Source organism: Passer domesticus, chromosome 3, assembly GCF_036417665.1.
Source record: "Passer domesticus isolate bPasDom1 chromosome 3, bPasDom1.hap1, whole genome shotgun sequence".
NCBI classification, from domain to species: Eukaryota; Metazoa; Chordata; class Aves; order Passeriformes; family Passeridae; genus Passer; species Passer domesticus.
The window spans coordinates 31,442,041-31,464,896 of record NC_087476.1 but is presented as its reverse complement, the minus strand read 5'-3'; the positions used below and the strand labels follow the sequence as shown (position 1 = coordinate 31,464,896).

General features: G+C 38.4%; 2 long non-coding RNA genes across 3 annotated transcripts; one reads left to right on the top strand and one right to left on the bottom strand.

Moving 5' to 3' along the window:
* The first annotated feature begins 10,442 nt into the window (after positions 1-10,442).
* On the top strand, positions 10,443-16,371 carry LOC135297988 (uncharacterized). Of its 2 annotated transcripts, XR_010359939.1 has the most exons (5): positions 10,443-10,707; positions 10,839-10,890; positions 11,010-11,075; positions 11,862-12,598; positions 16,154-16,371. It is a non-coding gene; the product is annotated as an uncharacterized LOC135297988 (long non-coding RNA). The 2 variants fall into 2 exon arrangements; XR_010359940.1 differs by lacking the exon at positions 10,839-10,890.
* On the bottom strand, positions 15,996-18,779 carry LOC135296276 (uncharacterized). Its single transcript, XR_010358339.1, has 3 exons — positions 18,665-18,779; positions 16,177-16,325; positions 15,996-16,092 (listed from the first exon to the last, which is right to left on the bottom strand). It is a non-coding gene; the product is annotated as an uncharacterized LOC135296276 (long non-coding RNA).
* Positions 18,780-22,856: the final 4,077 nt, after the last annotated feature.

The following is a 22,856-nucleotide window of genomic DNA, read 5'->3' as shown; positions in this document are numbered from 1 at the left end:
TTTGCGGGGTAAAAAGCTGTCAGAGAGTGGTGGTGAACGGAGTCACATCCAGCTGGTCACTAGTAGGGTTCCCCAGGGCTCAGTCTTGGGGCCAGTCCTGTTTAATGTCTTTAGTGATGCTCTGGATGAGGTGACTGAGTGCACCCTTAGTAAGTTCATGTGTGACACCAAGCTGGGTGAGAGTGTTGATGTGCTGGAGGGCAGGACGGCCCTGCAGAGGGATCTGGACAGGCTGGATCCATGGGCCAAGGCAATTTCTACAAGGTTTAATAAGACCGAGTGCTAGGACCTGCACTTTGGCCTGGCACAACAATGCCCTGCAGTGCTAGAGGCTGAGGGCAGAATGATTGGAAAGCTGCCTGATGGAAAAGCACCTGTGGGTGCTGGTTGGCAGCAGCTGAGCATGAGCCAGAGTGTGCCCAGGTGGCCAAGAAGGCCAATGGCATCCTGGCCTGTGTCAGCAATAGTGTGGCCAGCCGGACCAGGGCATTGATTGTCCCCCTGTACTGGGCACTGGTGAGGCCACACCTTGAGAGCTGTGTCCAGTTCTGGGCCCCTCACAACAAGAAGGACATTGTGGTGCTGGAGTGAGTCCAGAGAAGGGCAGCAGAGCTGGTGAAGAGTCTGTGGGGAGCATCTGAGAGAGCTGGGGTTGTTCAGCCTGGAGGGTGGGAAGAAACCTGATCCCTCTCTACAACTTCCTGGAAGGATGTTGTTGCCAAATGAGAATTGGCCTCTTCTCCCAGGCATGTAGTGTCAGAATAAGAGGACATGGCTCCAAGCTGTGACAAGGGAGGTTAAAATTTGATATAAGGAGGAATTTCTTCACTGAAAATGTAGTTAAGCATTGGAACGGGCTGCCCAAGGAAGTTTTGGAATCACAATCCCTGGAGATGTTCAAGAAACAACTGGAAATGGCACTTAGGGCTGTTTTATTAGGCATGGTGATGTTCAGTCAAAGGCTGGACTCAGTGATCTTGGAGGTCGTTTCCAACCTTAATGATTCTGTGAGAGGGGCTTAAGACTGACAATTCCTGGTTCTTGTGTTTCAGCCACTAGAGAATTTCTCAGTCTGAAATGTGGGGTCTGGCAGCTAATACTCACTTGAATTTAAATTTAAATGGTGCACTCCCCTTCATTTAAGGAGCAGAGTTCCCCAAGTGCTTTATGTAAATCAGCCCCTCTTTTCTGGTACCCAGCATGTGTGCCTATCACAACTATCTTGGACCTTGTGCTAGGAACTGGAGAATTTGCACAAAAAGTTACAGAGGTATCATTTCAGAATGTGCTATCCTTTTTTCCTTGTGAAAGTAAAGCAGGCTGAGTTTCAGAATTCTCCATCTGGACTGTAAAGTTGAATCAAGAGAAGGATTTTCCTTTTTGTGTGCTAGCTATCACCTGTGGGATTATCCTACCTGTATGAACCCCCTCCAGTAATTCCACTTTTGCTCTCTGTCATGGAAATTGCTTGGCAGCCATCTCTCTTTTAGACTTTCTTCTGAAACAATTCTCACTTCTCTGACATTTTCTTAACGTTTGCTCATGGGGCTTGAGGCCAATAAAAAAAATCTGCAGCGTGTTTCTTGTTTCTTTGCACTCCTGTGTGGTTCATCTCACTATGAATCCCTTATTGTCTTAAGTTGTGAGCAGTGGAAGGAGTCATCAGTTGTTTTAAAATTTCCTTTCTTTTCTGAATCTTTCAGCACCAGACCCATACACTGGGAAAAACTCTGGTTACACTTTCATAGACTGCTGAACGTCTCTTTCAATATTCTTATCATGATTTAGTCCACAGCCAAGTTCTGAATGTCTAATAATTTATATTATTTGCTTATCATATGCTGGTAAGGCCCTTCTTTCAATAGGATGAGCATGGACATTTGGTCTCCCAGACCATAAATTTTCAGGTGAAAATTTTAATATTCTGTTTTATCATGAAAGGCTCTTGCTGTAGTTTGAGCTGCTGATTATGGTTTGGGATTATCCTCTGGTAGTTTGATAGAGAATCATAGAATCATAAAATGTTAAGGACTGGGAGAGACCTTAAACATCATCTAGTCCCAACCTCCTCTTCCATATGCAGAGACATCTCCCAGTATACCAGGATGCTCAAGGCTTTATTTACTGACCTTGAATACCTTCACAGTTGGGGCATTCAGAATTCCTCTTGGCAATCTGTTCCAGTGTCTCACCACCTTCACAATAAAGAATTTCTTTGTAATATCTAACCTAAATTTCCCCTTTCGATGTCTACCTGTTACTCCTTGTCCTCTAGTTCCTGACAAAGGGTCCCTCTTGGGCTTCTTGATAGCCCCCTTCAGATGCAGCCCCAACTTTCCCAGACTGAATTTATAGGGAAGAGCTGCAGCCCTCTTGTCAATTCCACAGCTCTCCTCTGGACTTGCTAACAGTTCCATGTCCTTCTTTTGTTGGGGGAACCAGAACTGGACTCAGCACTCCAAGTGGGGTCTCACCAGAGCAGAGCAAAGGGGCATAATCACGTCCTCCAACCCTCTGGCCATGTTCCTTTTAATGCAGCCCAGGGTTTGGTTGTCTTTCTGGGCTGTGAGCTAACACTGCTGGCTCATTTTGAGTTTTTCACTAACCATCATCCCCTGTATGTACTTTTTGCATCTGCATATGTTTTTCAGAGCTGCATAAATCTTCACAGTAACGCTAGCTTTTCATAACACTGGAATTGTCTCTGCTACTATCAGCTGAACAGGTTGGGAATAGCAAATGAGAAATAACAAATTCATTGCAGTATTGGGGGAAAAGGTATTTACTGTTTGGATCAAATTGTGACTCATTGACAGAGTGGGAGAAGAAGTGGTGAGGAAGGACTATGATAAGGAGGAAAGTTTTAGGCTGTTGTGAAATATGTAAATGAAAAATAATGTTATAAATTTTTAACTAATTCAAGGGGGAAAGATGATATTGATCTAGATGCCAGAGAGAAGCACACACAAGACCCACAGAGTCAATAAACCTGGTGGGCATTATTTAAACAAAAAGACAGAAGCCTTTGGTTATGAGTTTATACGTACACATATATTCACTTCAAATTACTAGAAAAAATATAAAGATTGGAAATCTATGCAGTATAGAAAGCAGATTACATATCTGGTGAGATGTTCTATGTCAAATATTTTACCTGAGTTTTCATAGATCTATTCTCAGAAAACCAGAATTCACTCTTTCCTGAAAGTCCTTCTGGAATTCCTTTGGCCCTGGATTCTTTATATAGAAAAGACAAAATACTTCTGTAATTATATAGTGGGTTGTAATATCTGAATAGACATTTTTTTTTTTATTTTAGAGAATAAAGCAGACCAAATGCAAAGCAGCTTTGTCTGCTTTTATTAATTTTGAAAAGTAGTTTGATCTGTTGGGCCACAATTTGAAGAAACCTGTGAACTTGTGGGGCAAAATTAACATAGCTGTAAAAAGGCTGATATATAAAAATCCGCAACTATTTACCTGGAGGTTTAGACATGTAGAAGTATGCCTCTGTAGAAAAGAAAGCAGTGAATATATTTCCTTTAAACTCAGGCAGCCAAAACTTGGTGTCTGGTCTAGATATCCAAAAGAGCCATACAGGCATTCAAATCTCAGGAATGGAAAAGATGTCCAGCCAGTGTGGTGTGCAAATCTTGATAATGGGTTTAAGAAAGGTAAAGGTTTTAAGTCAGGGCCCTCAGTGCTGAGATATAGTGCCAGTGTTGGGCAAGTGTAAAACAAAAATCCTGCCTAGGAGATTTTGTATGGTTCCGTGCTAATAGCATATTAATACATGCAATATTTAGCTTATTTTATTCTGGTGATTTATCCTAGACAGAAGGCAGAAGAAGCTGACTGTCAATCCACTCAAATAAAAAAGGAATTTCTAGTCCTGTGTCCAGGATTATGCAGTATTTCTGGCTTTAGTTAGTATTCACTGATGACATGAACTATGGAAGAAAGAATATCCTTACTACATTTGCAGGCAATACCAAGCTGGAAAAAATGCAACAGAGGACAAGATCAGTATTTAGCCAGGACCCTAACAAATTGGAGAGGAGATAAGAGAAAAATAAGATGTGATTCAGTAAGAATTAGCAAAGAGCTCTATATTTAGCCAGGAATGTCCACTATGTAAATGAAAGATGTGAAACAACTGGTTGCCTTGAGGTTCTGCAGAGAAGGATCCCAAGGTTGTAGTGGATTACAGATGGACATGACACAGCAACATCACAGAATTTAGTAAGAAACTGAATCCCACCAAACTGTATAATAATTCATGTCTTTGTAAGACATCTGAAGAAATTCTTCTGCTCATCTGCTCCTTAACACCACTTTATCTGGAACACTGTCTCCAGTTAAAGGACTGTATTTTAAGGCAGGTGTATATTGGTCTCAGGGACTAGACTTTAATGTAGGTTTATATTGGTCTTAAAGAGAAGACCAACGATCAGAGATGGAGGCTGGAAAATATAGTGGATGAAGAAAAATGTGAATATTGTTGTTGATTGGTCTAGAAAAGGAAAGATTGATCTGGGATACGATAACAGAGTTCGAATACTAAAAAAGCTATTGCACAATAAGGGGGAAAGGGAATATATTAGCAGTGGAACAACATTATTGTGTTAAAAATAATTGCCTTACAATACAGCAAAAGAGACTTAGGCTAGACATTTGGAAAAACTTTCTAAGAATAGTGAAATACCAAGACAGATTGCCTAAAAAGGTTGTGTAATTCTTGTCTACATTGCTACAGGCTTTTAAAGATTGTTTAAACAGGTATCTGCCAGGAAGATTTTATCTAAGCACTTAAAAATGAAATACACACAGATATAAAGATGCTCACAATGAAATAGAGTTGCATTGGTGGTACTGAAACCACCTAGGTTCCTGAAGCTGGTATCAGCTACTCATTCAGTCCAATCTATTGCTGTGTAAGAAACTCTTTTGATGTTTAACAGAGACTTGGAGCATGACTGAGTGTCCTTGAGATTCAAGCAGCAATATGTGCTGTGTGCCAGACAACGCATATCCTGCCTATTGCCCTGCTACAGTTACTGAACTCTTTTATGACCTTGGGGATACTGTTGAGGATAGACAGATGTTTTGGACCCATTCCTGGTCATCTCATTTCCACAGGATGATGTAATCCTGCCTGGAATACTTCTCTCTCTCTGACACAAAATTGCAACCACTATCTGGGTGGGAAGGTGAAATGTTGCTGTTTAGATATCCTTGTCTTTTCTTAGTATATTTATAGAACCTTAGAATCATTAAGGTTGGAAAAGACCTCTATTAGAGTCCAACAATTAACCTAACATTGCCAGGTCCACCACTGAACCATGTCCCTAAGCACTGCATCTGCACACTTTTTAAACATTTCCTGTGATGGTGATTCTGACACGTCTCTGGACAGCCTATTTCAGTGCTTGGCAGACCTTTCAGTGGAGAATTATTTTTTTTTACTGACATCCAATCTAAATGTGCCCTTGTTCAACCTGAGCCTGTTCCTCAAAAAGTGGCTTGATTGCCTGCTTCTCTTGGGTGGAAGTGACCTGGGAGGTGACTGTCCTAGTTTTGCTGGTGAGTGCCAAGTAGCGGGCAGAGCCTGTATTTGTGTGGTAGTGGTTATAAGCTGCTACTCTATACCACTAAAATCATCCCTGGTGTCACGGCTTCAGGATGAAGGAAAAGTGAATGCACCTTGGAAGAGGTGCCGTTTTGCTCCGTTTCTCTCTTGGGCACCTTGCTGGGACCAATGGTGTGGACCTCTCCCACCACTGCCCATCCCTTCCTGTCCTCAGGAATAACTCAACTCCAGTGGCAAACACAGTTGAGCACAGTGGTGTGTGTGTGTGCTGCAGCACTATGGTGGGAAGAAACTGCAGGGAGTGGAGTAGTGGAGGTGAGCCATGCCAAATCCTGCCAACCACAGCAGAGACCAGTGGGTCTGGAAAGCAGGCAATTACTGTCTGTAATCAGACAATTACACTTTTTTGGGTGTTCATCACTCTTCTTTTATGTCTTGGGCTCAAGGGCAGAGAAGCTGGGGAGACCATCCACTATTTTGTCTTTGTCTTAGTAGCCAGACAGAACTGAGGTGGTGAACAACTTTTTAAGCTTTTTTTATAAGCTAAATATTGCACAACGGAGGTGGTGAGCACCTTCTCTTTTGTATACTTTTGTGTTTAATATTGTTGCTGTTGCAGAAAAATATTGTTGCAGTCCAGAAAAAAAAAAAAGGTATAAACTATCTAAACTTGACTAAAAGTGTAAGACTAAAAGTCAGAAATTTATACAAATTCACTCCAGCATTGCTTGTAAGAGCTGATTCTTTTCCTTCTGCTTTCAAATACGTTGTTTACTCTGCTGTTTAGTTATCCTGTTATTTGTTGTCTACTATCTGCTGCAATTCCCCTCCCTGTTGCAATTCACTATATTCATACAGGTCATGAGATCTGTGGTTTCTTCTTGACCTTTCCCAGTCCAAGCCTTGTTACTCTAATGCAAAATAATATTACAGAGTTAAAAATGAATATTGCCATTTATCTCAAATGATTTTGAGACTGATGCAAGTCTTTTAATTTTTAATGGTCTGTTGGTAATTTCTCAAATGAGGACATGCTCTCATAGAATTAATAAAAAAGCCACCCACTATCATAGTGTAAACAGTATTTTATCACTTTTTTTTGGCAAAGCTTTTCTTGCAAAACAGTGCTCACTATGACCATCTGTCCTTATTTAAGTGAAGCCAGTTTCTTTTTCTGATTTAGATTCCAGGATTTCTATTAGCTTTTTTTTTTTTTTTTTCTGGTGACATCAGAAATAGAGCCTTTTTCATAAAGTTTTTAAAATATTTTCTGATTTTAAGGCTTTTTAATGCTTTATAGAAATATTTGCAAAAATTAATATCAAGAAAATCTCCAAAGCTTCTTAAATTTTATTTCTGTGTAAAAGACCAGCTAATCAGAGGCAAAAATAGCACCCTTTGGCAAAGTTTGTGTAGAAATTAACAAAAACTAGAAGATACAAATATTTCATTAATAGTGACAAAAAATGTGAGACCAATACAAATTATATCAGTGAGTGACATATAAGATTTCAGATATTAAAGGTAAATTAGGCTGCATAAGGAGGGAAAGGTTTGCTAAGGAAAGATGTTCTCTCCAAAAAAAAGAGAAGCAGTGATCAATATAAATATTGGGCAGCATTCTTCAGTCAGGGACCTGGGACACTTCTGTATGCACAGTTGGACATTGATCCAACTTTCTCAAGATTCTGTAGTCCTCAGCTTTAGGATTAGCACTCTGTGATCAACGTCTGATGATGTATAGTGAGATAAAATTGTTTAATCAAAATTCTCCCAGTTTATATGTCATCTTATGCAATTGCTACCAGTTCTCCAAGCTTAATTTATTAATAAATTTTAGGCTCTAAAGTCATGAATGCTGTATCATAGAGCTAGGTTGTCCTAGCCAGATATCCCAACTCTGCCCTCCCTGATGCAGACAGAAATATTTATTTTGAAGCACTGTGCTTATTTTCCCTCAAAAATTCCAACCAAATGTACATTTGCTAGGGCCTTTGGACAACTCTTTCAATGTTTGATCCACATCTGCTATCCGGCTCCCTTAAGCACAACTGACAAAATATCTTTTACGCTATTTTTATGCCACTCTTGAAATTTCTGACAAAATCTGTGTCAAAATGCCCTGATAACAATTACTAGTATGGGAGGGGTGGAGGTAAACAGTGTCTGTGATGGGACACCCAGACTGAGAGAGGGAACAGGACACCCAGAGTGACAGGAACACACTAAACTGGTTATGTTAAAGAGCAGGACGAAAACAAGCCAATGAGAGAGTATTCAGTGAATTCTAGTGACATTGAAAAGAAATGAAGGCATCGTGAACTAAACAGGAACATTAAAGCCTGGAAGGGGGTGTTGGCAGAGGCTTTGGAGTGGGAGGAGAAGCAGCGATGCTCCTCCACATCTGGGAGCACAGCCAAGCGCTGTTCCACAGCATCCCCAGTCCTGCCTGTGGCCTGTGGGGCAGAGACAGCCCTCACCCAGCCATGGGATCCCAGCACAGGGGTGGTGACATGGGGGTGGCATGGGGGAACCCCTCCTTGGGGTGTGTTTGGGACACCTGCCCACAGAGCTGCCTCAGTGGGGGCTGGCAGCAGCAAGGGTTCCAGCACAGCTGGAGCAGGGACACCTCCACATGAGGCTCTGTGGCTTGTGTGGTATAAGTGACACTGAAATATAGGTCACTGGTGCCTGGTTATTTATGAATGATTAGCAAATCAGCAAATGGTTCCATGCTGATTCATTGGTAGGAGGTGAAATGAGCACGTCCCATGCAGTGGTCCCATAGATCTCACTTTACATCATTGTTTCCTGCTCTGAAATCAATGCACCCCACTCCATAGCTCACGTGGTATGGTTCAGAGGTAATACTTTTTGTTTAGTTTTATTGAACCCATCTGGTTGCATTCTAACAATTTCAGAAAATTATATGGAATGCTTTATCTCAGTTCCTTGTTCTCATTACTTACTGTCATGAAGTTTTTTTATAAATTTTTATTTTTACCAGAAAGATTTTATAAACTAAAAATACTTGCCAGCACTGGTCCAAGAACTTTTCTTATTATTAACCCTTTCTCTTTCACATATTAGCTTTTAAAATTGTGTGTTGAGCTCTGTCAACAAGACAGTTTTCAAGTAATTTAATTTTTATCCTGCTGTTAGTGTATAATGCTATATTGAAAATGTCATAAAGTAATAAGTCAAGTACTGACTGAAAACCATTGGAATGTACTGTCTTCCAAATATACTGTGTCAGTTCTTTTGGAAACCAGATTTGTACTGCTGTTGATAAAGGCCACAAATTTATTTCTCACAATACCTTTGTCTTTGGACAAATTTGGCTTATTTAAACTCCAGGATTTATCCTTTTTGCATATATCTATGCATCTATTTAAATTTCTTCATTTTAGCACTTCTACAAGTTAAGCACACTGATCTGCAATTCGCAGGATTATCCATTTTATTCTGCTTAAATGTTGGAATTACATCTGGAGTTATCCAATCACTTGGAATTTCTTCAGTTTCCCATACAGAGCTCTGAAAGCTCCCAGCTGGTTTTCTTGGGGCTCTTGGGTGTCAGTTATCTGGGCCTGTTGATTTGCAAATCTATAATTTCAACAGATGTTCCTTTACATCTTTTCTTGCTACACATTGCAAACTTGCTGTTACAGCAGCAGCAGCATCTGGGATACATACAAAATCATGCCTCTTTCCACATACAGGGTCAAATATTTGATGAGACATTTTTTGCACTGTGTTTTGGTGTTTGTTTGTTTGTTTATTTGTTTTGGGTGTGGCTTTTTGTTTTTGTTTTTTGTTTTGTTTTGGTTTTTTTGTTTGTTTGTTTGTTTTGGTTTTTTGTTTTGTTTTGTTTTGTTTTGTTTTGTTTTTGTTTTTTTTTTTTCCCAGAGATATCTAGATGGACATGTACCTGTACTCCAGTCCACTCAATATTTTCTTTCATTCTCTTTCAACAGGCTTTCAAAATCTCCTTTTGACTACACTGGCTTCCTACCCAGAATAACCTTTTTTCCTGTCCTTTGAATTGTGGTTTATGGGTTACCCCATGGGAGATATGGGAGATGCATGAACCATTCCTGCCTTTTTTAAAAAACATTTTTCATTAAACACATGCGCTTTGCCAGTTATCAACAGTTGCTTCACAATTGCTAAAAGTGACCACTTCAGCATTCAGGTATGCTGATAATGGGTTAGTGCTGTGTTCTGCTCTCATAACTGAAATCTAACTAAATTAAGAACACTGCCATGTTTTTTAGGTAAGTCATTGTTGCACTTCATCCAGGAGTAACAATGCCCAGGTATCGAGTTATCCCACCCTACCTGCTCTTGGCTAATTGACATGTCCAGCAAAGACCCCTTGACTTGAAGTTGCTCTTCACAACACTGGCTTTCCTGCTATTGCATCTCAGCTATGGTTAAGGAGCAGTTTTTACTAAGCATGAAAGTTTAAGACTGCAACAGAAAGGTATTCTCCTTATTTTCGTTAACCAAAACTTCCGTCCATAAACTTTCAGAGTACAATATTTGGATCCTTTTGTAGCTGCAGTGTTTATTATGTGAATTAAATCCTCCTCTCCCCCATCCTCACTTGATTGTTCTATTTTTCTAAAGGCAAATAGCAGGATTAGTTGCAATAGTCATGCAGTAAGATTCACCTTGCCCCTTTGCAGCATTGCCTGCTCTCTAGTTCTCACACATGATTATCTCACTCACCATGGGCACAGCCCAGACTCCAGTTATATGGACATTAAAGAATGATGTCTTCTTTCTGTGCTTAGGTTATTATGAGGTCACAAATTTTGTGTACATATCTTAGTGTGTATGTTGTCCTATAAGAGCAATGCTATTATTATTCTTCTCTATTTAGATAGCTGTAAAACACTTCTGGCTAATATTGCTGCAAAGAAAAGAAACACATCATCCATACAGTGTCCTCTTATGGCAAATGATATCATTCTACCCAAGTTACAAGTTTTTCTCTCCATTCACATAAGTTTTTATTTGTAGTAGATATCGCCTTTTTTTCCTCAGATTCCTGCCCAGTTTCTTGTCCAGGTGCTAACATGGGTCATTTTCGAACTTGGATGATGACTCTGGTAAGATGTTGAATTTATGATTCAAAAAACTTACCACAGATAGCTTCTATGATCTCACTTTACCTGTGTAAGTAAGTAAAGATACTCTAAAGCTACAAAACAGTTTTAATTATAGAACTTTTGTAAGTCAGTTCATTCCAGGACATTGTCCAATATGAAGGAGGGACCTCTGCATCTCAGCAGGTTAGTGGAGTTGTAGGTAAAAAAACTCTGACTCATGAAACTCATTGTAAGCATTAATAGTGCTTCTCATTGTATGACAAATAAGAAGAAAGCAATGGTAAAAATGTATCTCTTTACAGCCAGGAGTTCACTTTAAGAGTGCACACATGAAGATCATGAGGAGCAGGAACTAAATTTGCATTTGGGTATGTAACCACACACAATATATTTAGTAGAAATGCAAACTCTTTTGTTTGGTTGGGATTTTTTTGTTTGTTTGTTTTTGTTTTTTGGTTGGTTTTTTTTTTTGCTTCCAACTGAAACAAAATTTGACTTGGGGTGTAATGGGGAATTAATTTTTTTAAAAAATTCATTTTTCAGAAATATGTTATTACAATAATATCATAATGACCTTAGTATGCTTTCAATTTTTCAGAATGGGCAGTTTGACATAATCACAGACATCCCTAGTTAAAGATAGTTTTCTACTGTGTTATGAATGTCAGAAATTTTTAGATGATTATTGAAAATAATACATTTTATTTAATTTCTGCATTAAATAACTACAGATTTTTCCCCTTGGTTTTTGTATTGAACTACAAATTTTAATCTCAAAAGAACTGAAAATTAACTTCTTAAAATGAATAGGCAAAGTACTTCTTAGAGAATGAATACAAGATGCTACTTTAACAGCTGAATATTAATTTAAATGGGTCAGAACATAACATTCAAAATAAATTACTATCTAGCAACAATGCATGAGACATCCCCACTGTGAGGTATTTGCTGTGTTTTGAATAGATTTCCAGTTACTGACACTGAAGATAACACTCATATATTACATCTAACACAAACTAGATCTTTTGGCAGAATAGTTCCCATAATCTAAAGATACAGTAGGAAAGAGAGAAAAGGTATATAGGAGACAAAGGGAAGAGAGAACCCTCTGACCTTTAGACAGGAAGACATGTTATTTATATATGTTGACAAAGGCTGCTCTGCCACTGAGGACTGGAAAAGCAACACAGCTACAGGACTGAACTATAGACACTGGAGCTCATCTTGGACCTGCCAGACCTCTGTGCCTGGCAGCAAACTGCGGGGAGAGAAACACTGCCCATGGTAAAGGTGATTAGTGCTGGCACAGCTTGAATAAACTGAACATGTGTGAGTCCGTGGGAGCACGTGGAGTGCAGCATGGTGCAATGGCTGAGCTACTTACAAAGCTGCACTCCATTGCCACAGAACAGCAGTAAGGAAACCACTGCACCCACTTTCCAACATGAGTGGATCATCCCCAATGGAGAAATCAGGTCAGCTTAACCTGTAAAAAGTAAAGTTGTGGAGAAAGTCCTTCAGGAAGCTATATCCAGGCATTGAAATCACAACAGAAAAGATGGTTTAACCTTGAGGAACTTTGTTTTCAGATCCACACATAAATTTAAAAATATATCCCTTGTTCCTTCTTTAGTTCCATGCACTGTTTATATTTTCATTGTCTGGCTTGGGGCAAACAGATAGGTCTGTTATGTTGGAGTGTGTCTATTTGTCTACAGGGTAAACCTCACAGAGGCTGATAATGTTCCGTCAACAACATCATCAGATGTTGTGGATCATTCAACTTTTGCCTCATCATCTCTCCACATATTTCCAACAGCAGACCCCAGTTTTGTTATACTGGCTGAGTTAAACTATTCCATATTAATCATAGTCATCGTGAACTTTCCTGGTAATGATAATGAAATACTGAACTTGAAGGTTCCGTTTATAAGAACATGTTTACTTAGATACTGTATTTATTGTTGGGAAAATTACTCTATTGGACTGAGAACAGCATAGATCATGTCTGGGGAAATGCCAACTGTACATTAGATGATTTTCTCTTGGAAAGATTAAATGCACACTATTCCATTCCAACTTTATTTGTTTCATTTCTGTAGTCAGCTTTGGCAGTTGGGTCTCTTTATAAAATGGGTCTACTCTTTAAACATTTCTATTTGGTAAAATGTTAGTATGATTAATAATTGGAATGGCTTCACATTGCTCATTTAATTGTCATTGTTGCTTTTATTTATTTGATTAATTATTTTTACTTAATTTTGTTTATTTGCTGTTGCAGAAGGCTTCTATTTCATGTATTGTATAGTTTGGTTTTGGCACACACAAAATTACAAACTAGCAAAAATAGCATTTCACTCTAAAAGTTATAGCAATTTTATAAAAGATCAGTGAATTTTGTATTACAATACAGTATCAAAGTAGAGCTTTAGCAAAAAATGAAATTATGTTTTTGTTCATGTATGAGTTCAAAACTTGTTTTAACTTCATCTATACCAGGTCACTTTCTTCTGTGGGTTGCCTTCTTGCACTCTCTGGACTACATTTGAAATTTGATTTTGTGTGTTCAATCACTGTCTTGGCTGAGAAGTCATTTCTTATTTCCTGAGACACTGTGGCATTGGAGATCATCTTAGATAGTTGCACTGACAAATCCTTGGCTCAACTCTTGGTTCAGCAAAGAACCTGAAACTATGATTATCTATAAGTAGCATTGTTTTCCATGGGACTGATCATATCCTTTTAAGATCATATCCTTTTAAGTCTCCTTCTGCACTTCCCTCGAGTCTGTAATCAATCAAGAAGGGAGGGCTGTGCTTGGCTCAGGAGGGAATCTGTGCTTTTCCCCTCATTTAGGTGCTCTGAGATGTTCACATTCAAGGAGCTCTCAGGCGTTTGGAGGAAACCTTGGAGAAGACAGAAAACAGATAATGTTGATTGGCAGTCAGTCATGAACATTTCAATAGCAATTTGTTAATGCACTTTTGTAAAGTCCATTGATGATTTCGGTCTGGTAAATTTGGTGAAGATCTATACAGGTAGAAGAAACTATCTATAGAGACTTCAGTAAGTGTGTGAGACCAGTATGTTTGATTTACTAGCAGACAGGGCTGCTATGGCTACTTCACAACCCCTTTGCAGCTATTATCATCTCCTAAACCATTCCTGTTACCACCCCGTACTGGACACCAGCACTGCTACTAGAAGGCAGACTGCACTTTATAGGCATGCAAAGTTTCTAATGTAAAATTCAGCTGAACTTTGCTTCCCTCATGGATCAAATCCTTCTTGAGAAAAGATTACCACCATTACATCAGCATGGAAGCAGCATAAACAGCATACATGTCTGAAACTGCAAACTACAGCACAGAAGTTATTTTTAGTCTTGAAAGGGACTGTTGTACCTATTCCCAGAATCAGTATCTGTATAATCCCATCAAATTCCTTGGAATAAAGTCCCCAACCTACAATTTTCACCTGAAGATATCTTCCTTGTCTTGCCTTGCCTCATCTTTGCCTTGTCTTGTCTTGTCTTCCTTTTTCTTGTAACCAATTCCCCTGCTAATGAGGACACATCTGGATTTATCAAAGAAAAGGAGCTAACAGCCTTTTGCACACCATCACTGAGCTGAGTCTTCTGCAGGTTCTGTCCTTTTTCTTGCCCCCTGTCTCTTGTCTATTCAGCAGTTGAAGCCTTTTGGAGAAAGAGCTGCATTTGTTCTGAACAAAGCTATTCCTCAGTGAGCTGCTGTGGCTGACTGTAAGACCTATAATGCCAAATAGTTTAATGTGGCAACAGTTCAGTAAGGACAAGAAAAAAAAAAGACATTTAGGTCACATTCCTAGTTTCTGAGAAAATATGGAGGGGCAGAAAAGGAAAAGAAATAGACTTATGTCTGGAAAAAGCTAACATACATAGCTTAGTCCCCTAGCATGAAAAAAGAACTGTGTCACAGACATAGCTGAGGTTAAGAATAGACATGTTACATCATCTTTTGCACAATGCAGTAGTGGGAAAAGGGAGGAAATGAGGACTTAGGAGAGGAATAAATAAATTACAGCCAGATTTTATAGAAAAAGGCTAGACTGGATACTCCTTAGGAAAAATCTGGATTGTGGTCTGTGTTAGAAACAGGTAAGGAAAGAATGGAAAAAACTGTTCTAACACAAGGAAAAGAATAGCTGGGATTACTGACATGGTCAGAACCTGACAACATTCAGGGTTTTTTTTCTTTTTCTTGTGTTAAAAGATCCTGTAATTGCTTCTGGCATGTTAGTGATTGTGGCAAGCTGTGTGCCAACATTTAAAATGCCAGGGTCTTCCTAAGCCCAGTGGAGAAAATGTGTACGTTAGAGGCTCCTAGTAAACACAGCCCACATGCCAGCTGAATGCTGGACTTGTTTTCAGGGACTAAACAACTGGTTCAGAAACTCTTTCTTTATTTCTTACTATTAATTTATGGCTTTCACCATAAATAATCAAGAAAGGGATACTTAACCTGTTAAACCATAGGAGCTGAGCTGCATGGCCTGTCACTTGCTGAATCTTCAAGGCTGCACTTTGTAGAAACACCTGGTCTGTGTTTCCATTTCCAGCCAGGAGCAGAGAAATTGAGGGATGGAGAAAAAAGGTGTGCTTGGTGTTTCTTAGTTCATCTAGGAAAAAACCAATATCCTAGCTCTGAATACATAGACTGAAAGTCTAAATGCAATTTAAATATTGTGGATCAGTATTTGGAAAAATAAACAATGTGCGTATGGTTACTAGGGAAAATTTCTGGATACTAACTGGTTAGGTTTGAAACAGGTATCATACAAAGGTTGTAAAAGCTGTAGCCTAGGGATAAATTTGGGTTGGTACAATACGTGTACTGAAAAAAAAATTATTCAATTCTGGAGCACTGCATTAATATGTGGGACAGGATGGGGCCTAATTCTTGGAAGCGCTCTTTCTGCTCTCCTCACTAGGAAGATGGAAACATATTCTGGAATATCCTGGTATTTAATAGATCTTACTACTTTGCATTATTGGCAATTAAAACTATCTCTGAATATTTATTTAAAACCCTTCAGCATGCTGATATAGATTTGCATCAAGCAGACAAGCAGATTCAGGAAAGAGGTGTGCAGTGTAAAGGACCATAATTCCTAATTCCAGTCTCTCTTGAAGGCTGTGTGTCTAGGGCAGCGTGTGTCCCAGCAAACAGACCAAAGCACTGTTTCTAATCAGTTTGCACTCACAGCCACACATAAACCCAAAGATCAGCCACTGAAAATATAAGATGTGCTCACCTTGTAAAAGGGTCCATGTTGTTCCTACGCTTCTTTAAGGAAGCAGCTCTTGGATTGTAACGGGCATCACAAATGTGTAGGATCTAATGAGATCTGAAAGGGACACTATGAATCAGAAACATCTTTTTGCCTCAAGTACAACAACTTTTTTTAGGGCAACACTGTCCCTGTGCTGACCTCCAGAAGACCAGGTAAAGGATTCCTTCCATTCTTCCATCTTCACAGAGGCTTCTGGATCCTGCTGGCTTCCTCTTACAAACGTCCTGCTGCAAAGCTCTTAGGAGACTTTGGGCAAGTTGTTGGTAATGGGGACTAGACAGAAGACACTGCATACATATATGACAGGAATAAATTAAGGATGATTGAGTAAAATTGACTCCAGCATTTAAAAAAATGTGATGTTCAAATTTGAAAATATATGACCTTATTTTGAAGAGTTCTTTTCCTGCTGTATATAATAATGTGTGGTTTTATGCAAAGCTAAAATTAAAAAAAACTGCCTTCAAATAATTGCACAATGAGACACAAAGTTACAGGAACAGACAGTGGAAATTTGTGTACTTGGATCAGTTTTTACAGGATAAAGTAATTAATATTTAGATTGTGTTGTTTAGTTTTTAGGGGGTTTTTGTCACTTAAGAGGAAATAATTTTATAAGTATGCTTCCTTAATAATTTCTGATGATCATTTCCTGATTTCAGATAGGTTACTTTTTCTCCGTCCTCCAAAGTAAACCAGTTCAAAAAACCTCCAGAACTGCAGGGGATTAAGCTCTCAGAAATATAAGTCTAAATATAGGTAAAACCTGCATTTTTTCTATTTTAATATGAAAAGACACTGTCTCAGATTACTCAGAAAATAAAAATAAATTTGAAACAGGTACCTAGAAGTCATACACTTTACAGGAGTCCTGCCTGGAATGACCTATCCAAGTCAAGGTCACTATGGCTGAACTCTGAGACTGGGAGTAAGTTTCAGTTCTAAAGAGAATGGGAATATTCATAGAATCAGAATGGTTTGGGTTGGAAAGGGCTTTCAGAATCATCTAGTTCCAACCTGCCAGGAGCAGGAACACCTTCCACTAGACCACATTTCTCAAAGCCTTCATTGTTTCCATTATTACCATGGTTTTACAGAGTTTAAAGCCCTTCTGCAGTATTAAATGTCATTTCCCAACCAAACTCATTGTGGTGTTATAATTGCAGTAAATCCCCTTAAAAAAGAATTTTCTTGGTTTTCACTTTATGTTTGGCAAATGCAATAAAAGCAATAGCATAATTTGGCCTGTAGTCACCAGGCAGTCCCACAGAAAGCTGTCTTGCCAGCAGAGCAGCTCAGAGCAGCTCCAACCTCCTCAGCACTGGAAGCAAAATTTAAATTCTACCATCATGTTTCGGCTGAGACCCTGCTGCTTAGTGGGTGGTGAAGAAGAGTAAAAGACAGTCAAGTGTGAAGGGAGACATGCTGTTGCTATTCCAAGACTGCTATATACACTCCAGTTGCCTACTGGCAGTTGTTGCTGCCAGGCATCCAGCACAGGCAAAAAGACTGAGAAATCCATTTTGATGCTGCTCAGTGTCACTGTCTTCCCACTTGTGCCAGTATAAATGTCACCAGTCCCACAGCTGTAACCCACAAGGATAAAGTCAGGCATCAGAGGGTAGAACCCCTCCTGTGACTGCCTCCTACCCCGATGGGATAACCTCTCTTGGCTGCTACTGGCACCAGTGATCTTGGCCAACTGACCTTAATTCCCTCTTCAGTACACCCTTCCACGTAACCTTCACTTTAAACAGAGGGCTCAGCTGGAGCTGACTGGTTCTTGGTTGCTCTGTATGGCAGAAAGTCCATGACCTCGATAGGGCAGGGGAGTGAGATGGACAGGACAATAGCATTCATGTTGCCTCAGGAAAGACCTGAGACATTCTAGCGGTTTTCTGAAACTGAAGTCTCCACTGTTTTTACCTAACTTAGCTGGAAATTTAGTCTGGAATTCTAAATAGTAATTTTTTTTCAAACTACATATAAACTTAATCTCCTTTTTTAAAAATGTTCTTGAGTTACTCTGCTTGTTTATGCTATCTTGATTATCTGAATGGAGTATTTTAACACTGGGACTCTAAAGGCAACCAATATCATACCAATGGTATATGATCAAGTTCATGTTCAGTACAAAAACAGGTATTTGTTTACTTGCAGCTTTACACTGGATTTTGAAATTGTATTCCTTTCTGGAAAGATATGAGCACATCAGAGGGAGGAGTGGGAGTGGGACTGATGAGGAGATATGTGAAAAATCAGTATTGACCTGATTTTCATGCTGGCACTTTGCCCTTCAGCTTGGAAGTCTTCTGGAAGGTATTTTGACTTCCTGTCTGGATTTTGGACACCTAGTAGAAAATAATCTCCATCTTGGCATTAATCCTGGACAATTTGGAATATATTTGAGTTTATTATTTAAATTTTAAAACCATTTCCTAAAACTACGTTTGATAAACTAGTTCACAACATACTTGTTATTGCATCAGACTGTAAGTTGCACACAATTCAACCAGATTAACTTTATTTTATTTTTAACAGTTCCTTTATGTCTGTGGTGGCTACAGCAAATTCACTGAGCTTTTGGGTTTTTTTTTCCTTTCCCATCTCCTGCTCACCTACTCACCTCACTGTTTATTCTCTTCCCTTTCACAGTTACTTCACCAGCATCTTGCTTCACCAATCCCTTTTCCACCATACTTCCATGTTAGTTGCTTTGCACCAGGAGGTGCTGATTTGTTATCAGCCTCAGTGTGAAAGGTGTTCAGATTCTGTGAAACATCATTTAAAATGCAATTTGTTAGAGATAATACAATGAAGAAATACTATTTCCCTGTAGATGCTGGGAGCCCAAGTTGTAAAACATTGAACAAACCCCCAGTGAACTATTAGTCTTTAACTATTTGCACAGTTACTTTCATTTTGGAACTCTAAACATCCTCCTAAACATTATTTGGAGACAAACAGAGTACTGCTCAGCACACTGATCTCTCTGTTAAACCAAGGATCTTTGTCACCATGGCACTTTGTTTTTTACTAGAATCTGACTGTGAGTTTTACTGTGTGTTTGCCCTGCTTTAATACGAGCAGAGAAGACTGTTTCTAGATTACTTGGTGGAAAATTATTTAAGTTCCTGAGGTGGAGAAGAAGCTAATATGTCTTATTTGAAGTGCTTTATTTAGCTTAATAATAGAGCAGAAAGTAAGTGTTGGTTGGGATCAGAGCTAATTTTTCAGGCTTTCTAGAGCTCTATTAGAGAGATACCTAAACTTAGACTGCAGAGACGCCCACTCATTTATTCCATAAAACAAAACTTTCCTGAATATGAGCAAGACAAGTGGTTTAACCTGGGAGGAAGTTGTCTTACTATGGTAAAAAATATTGGCTGGTCTGAGAGCCAAGAAGTCCTGTAAAATAGACATCAGGATTTCTTTTGGGGGCATTGCTGAGCATTTGGTGCCTAAATCAAAGAAGTGCTGGCTTTGACTTTTATTTATTAAAAAATGAAATTGCAGAATGATGTCTTCAGTGTTGCTGAAGATTAAAATTCTGTTGCACTCAGATCTAATGTCCCCTTTCTACAAACTGCATTCCCTTCCCTAAGTTTGTCATTGGCGTTCTTGGAGTACTTCTGTTTTAAATATTCTGGTTTGCCCACTAGTACTGGTTTCCAAGACATAAACCAGATGAAAAAAAAAGGTCAATAAACAATGCATAATAAAAATTATAACTGATGGATCTGTGATTTTTAAAGAGCAGATGCCCTCCTTGCATGTGCATAAATCCTTCTCCTAGAAGGTCTGAAATCCAGAGCCACCTCTCTTGCTTATTTACTTGGTGAAATTTCCTGTTTTCTTCTGTGCTTTGACTATTGCTTCTTGTCCATATCTCAACTCCTTTGTTGAGCGCAGCAAATGAAAAGAGCACTATCAATTAGTCATTGTTTCTTTCTTCTCATGACTGGAATGTCTTGTTATTAAAATAATATATCAAACCATGTTTTTCCTTCTGTTATTTGCATATTTGTGTCACATTCCTTTGTCTCTTAAAGAAAACATGTTGATTTTCTGATGGGAATGCCATGCACAATCTATTGGTGTGGTTTAGAGGTTAAGAGAAAACAGATTCAAAGGAGGTTAAACAAATATTTTCACATCACCATGTAATTTTCTCAGGTCATGCCTAAAAGTTTGTTCTATTATTTGAATTCAATTTGTCTTATTTCAGGAAAATTATTTAATTTTTACTTCTTTTTTTAATGAGTCTAAGAAAGAACAGATAGATAAATTTACCCTTCATGTAAGACTGAATAAATCTCAAATCTTTCTGAAGATGAGTAGGTACTTATGAAATAGGATATATTTCATGGTCAATGCTATTGAAATTTCAAGTTTCATTTTGTATCCTGCTTGAACAGAAAAAAAATAATATCTTCTAAAATGATCTTTTGAGATAGATCTGTGGGCTTTTTATGGTATCCAATTTAAAGCAATCCCATTGTCTGCACTGGCAATAACCTATTGATGCTTTAAGATTAAAAAAGAGGTTTCTTGGCAACCTTCTTAAATATTGTGCTTTTCATGCAAAGTACAAAGTGTCTTCAGTCTTGTCTGGTTTAACATGGAACAGGAAGTTGTTTATTTAGGTAGACATATCTACCCAAAGATACTGGCCTATCTTTGTGGTGGTACTGTCTGCATCTGGAAGAAAAATACAAACTTGCCTTTCACCCCATTTTTATTGATTGTGAAAACCATGCTGTTTCTCAACATCAGCCTTCACAGAAAAGACCCATGCAGAAAAAAAAGACATTATAGGAAGTGGACCAATTCTCCCTCATCAGTCTGTGGGCCTTGTTGAAAAGTGTGGTTGAAAGCGGTGCGATGCTCCACTGTCTACTCCTGATAATATGTCTCCACAACTGCTCTGCTCTTCTGATATGACTGTTTCCAGGAAAATGTTTTCAATCCCATATGATTTCTGTGTTTTCTTTTAAGATACAACACAATCAAGAGAGAACATCTCTTGGGAGAACATGCTGATGCTTTATCCAGTGCTGAGATTTTCTTTTTATTTTGCAATTGGTGAAATATTACAAATATTGCTGTCAGAATGAATTGGAAATATTTTTGTCACCACATTTCTCCAATTGAAATTTTATGGTTCTGAGGACAAGAAACATTTGCTGTTTGCAGATTGGGGTGCTCCTCCTTCAATTCCTATTACATATCTCATGCTGAGAAGCACTGATCACGAATATTCCAGAAGAAAGAGAGGAAGAAACAAATGTGAGAAGGAATTTCAGAGTTTTATTAGCCTCTGAGACTGGAGATATTTATGGTTTATATGATTTTGAAGGTAAAAAAATAAAATGAAACTCAAAGTTTATTCTGTTAAGAGTTACACAGATTGTTTTTATATGGGGATAGTCACTGATGTTGTACATAAAAGAAAAAAATTGTGGTTTTGCTTACAAAAGCTGTCAAGTGGAGGACTTTGAGAAACTTAAGTATTTTCTTTGCAGTACATGGTTCACACCAATGCTGCTGATGTGAAACACAAACATTTACATTATGAATCTCACGAAGTATCACTGTAATATATTAGGAAAATGAAAGCCTTCCACAGAAAGCATGCTTTATTTTAAAATGACAATATTAAAAATTTACCTGTTATATGTAGCTTGCTTTTTTTTCTGAATTATAAAACCCAATGTTTAATACTTACTCATATAAGTATTTGGAAATTTTACTGGGTTCCTTTATAATGTTTACTACACCAAAAAACCTACTAAGCTCCCATTCTTCTTGTGGAGCTCATTCAGAACCAAGTGTCACAAAATCCCAAGAAAAGACAGAATTTGAAAGCAATAGCTGGTACATAAACCCTATTAACATAATACATCCTGATGGATCTTTGCTCTGGATTAATGAAACAGAAGTGAGGAACACATTTGTTTTGCAGATAGTAGGAGTGACTGCTCAGAGTCATTATTTAATGCAACAGGATACGTAATAAGAATGAGATAGGACACACAATGAAAAGGCAAGAGTGTAATAAAAATAATATTTCTTTGAGCCTGGATATACTTACCTATCCCTTTTTAATGTTTTTGGATATTTCATCTGAGCTAATGTGAGATAATCTCAGGTATTTAAAAATTTCATTTGAATAAAAATCTAATAAACAGAAAAAATACTGCCAAAATTTTAAAAGGACAAGGACAAGCAGACAAGTAAGCCCTGCTAGAAAAATGAAGAAACTTGCTCAGAGTAAGCAGCAAGATAATGCAAAGCCTGATATCAGAACACAACTTCCCCAAAGAAAAGCACTGTGGAAATTCAGGACCACAATAACTTTGTAGACATTTGATTAATATAAGGCATAAAGAAACTCAGGTTAAGTCCATGGCAGCAATTTTTTGTTTACTTGAAGGGCTGTATTTGCCATAAAGACAAGAAAACTCTCATGTGGACTAAGGTATGGGAAACATCAGAGGAAAAACTGTAGAAATAGCTCTGTCTGATCAATCTCAGCATGATCTGCATTCCAGCAGCTTTAACGCAGTACCAGCAGATTTTTGGTGAGAGCAGTGTTCAGGGGTAAAAACACTATTAACAAAATCTGTACAACAGATCTTATGGAGGCACTATCCCCATTTCATTATCTTTTCAGATTAATCACTTCTATAGTGATTGATTAATTAAAAAGAAACTATACAGATATGTCAGAAGCCTAGGGTGATTTTGAGGTGACAAAATTGTGCTTAGACAAGGAAGGGTGGTAAATAGTATGTGTGACAGAAATAATAACATAA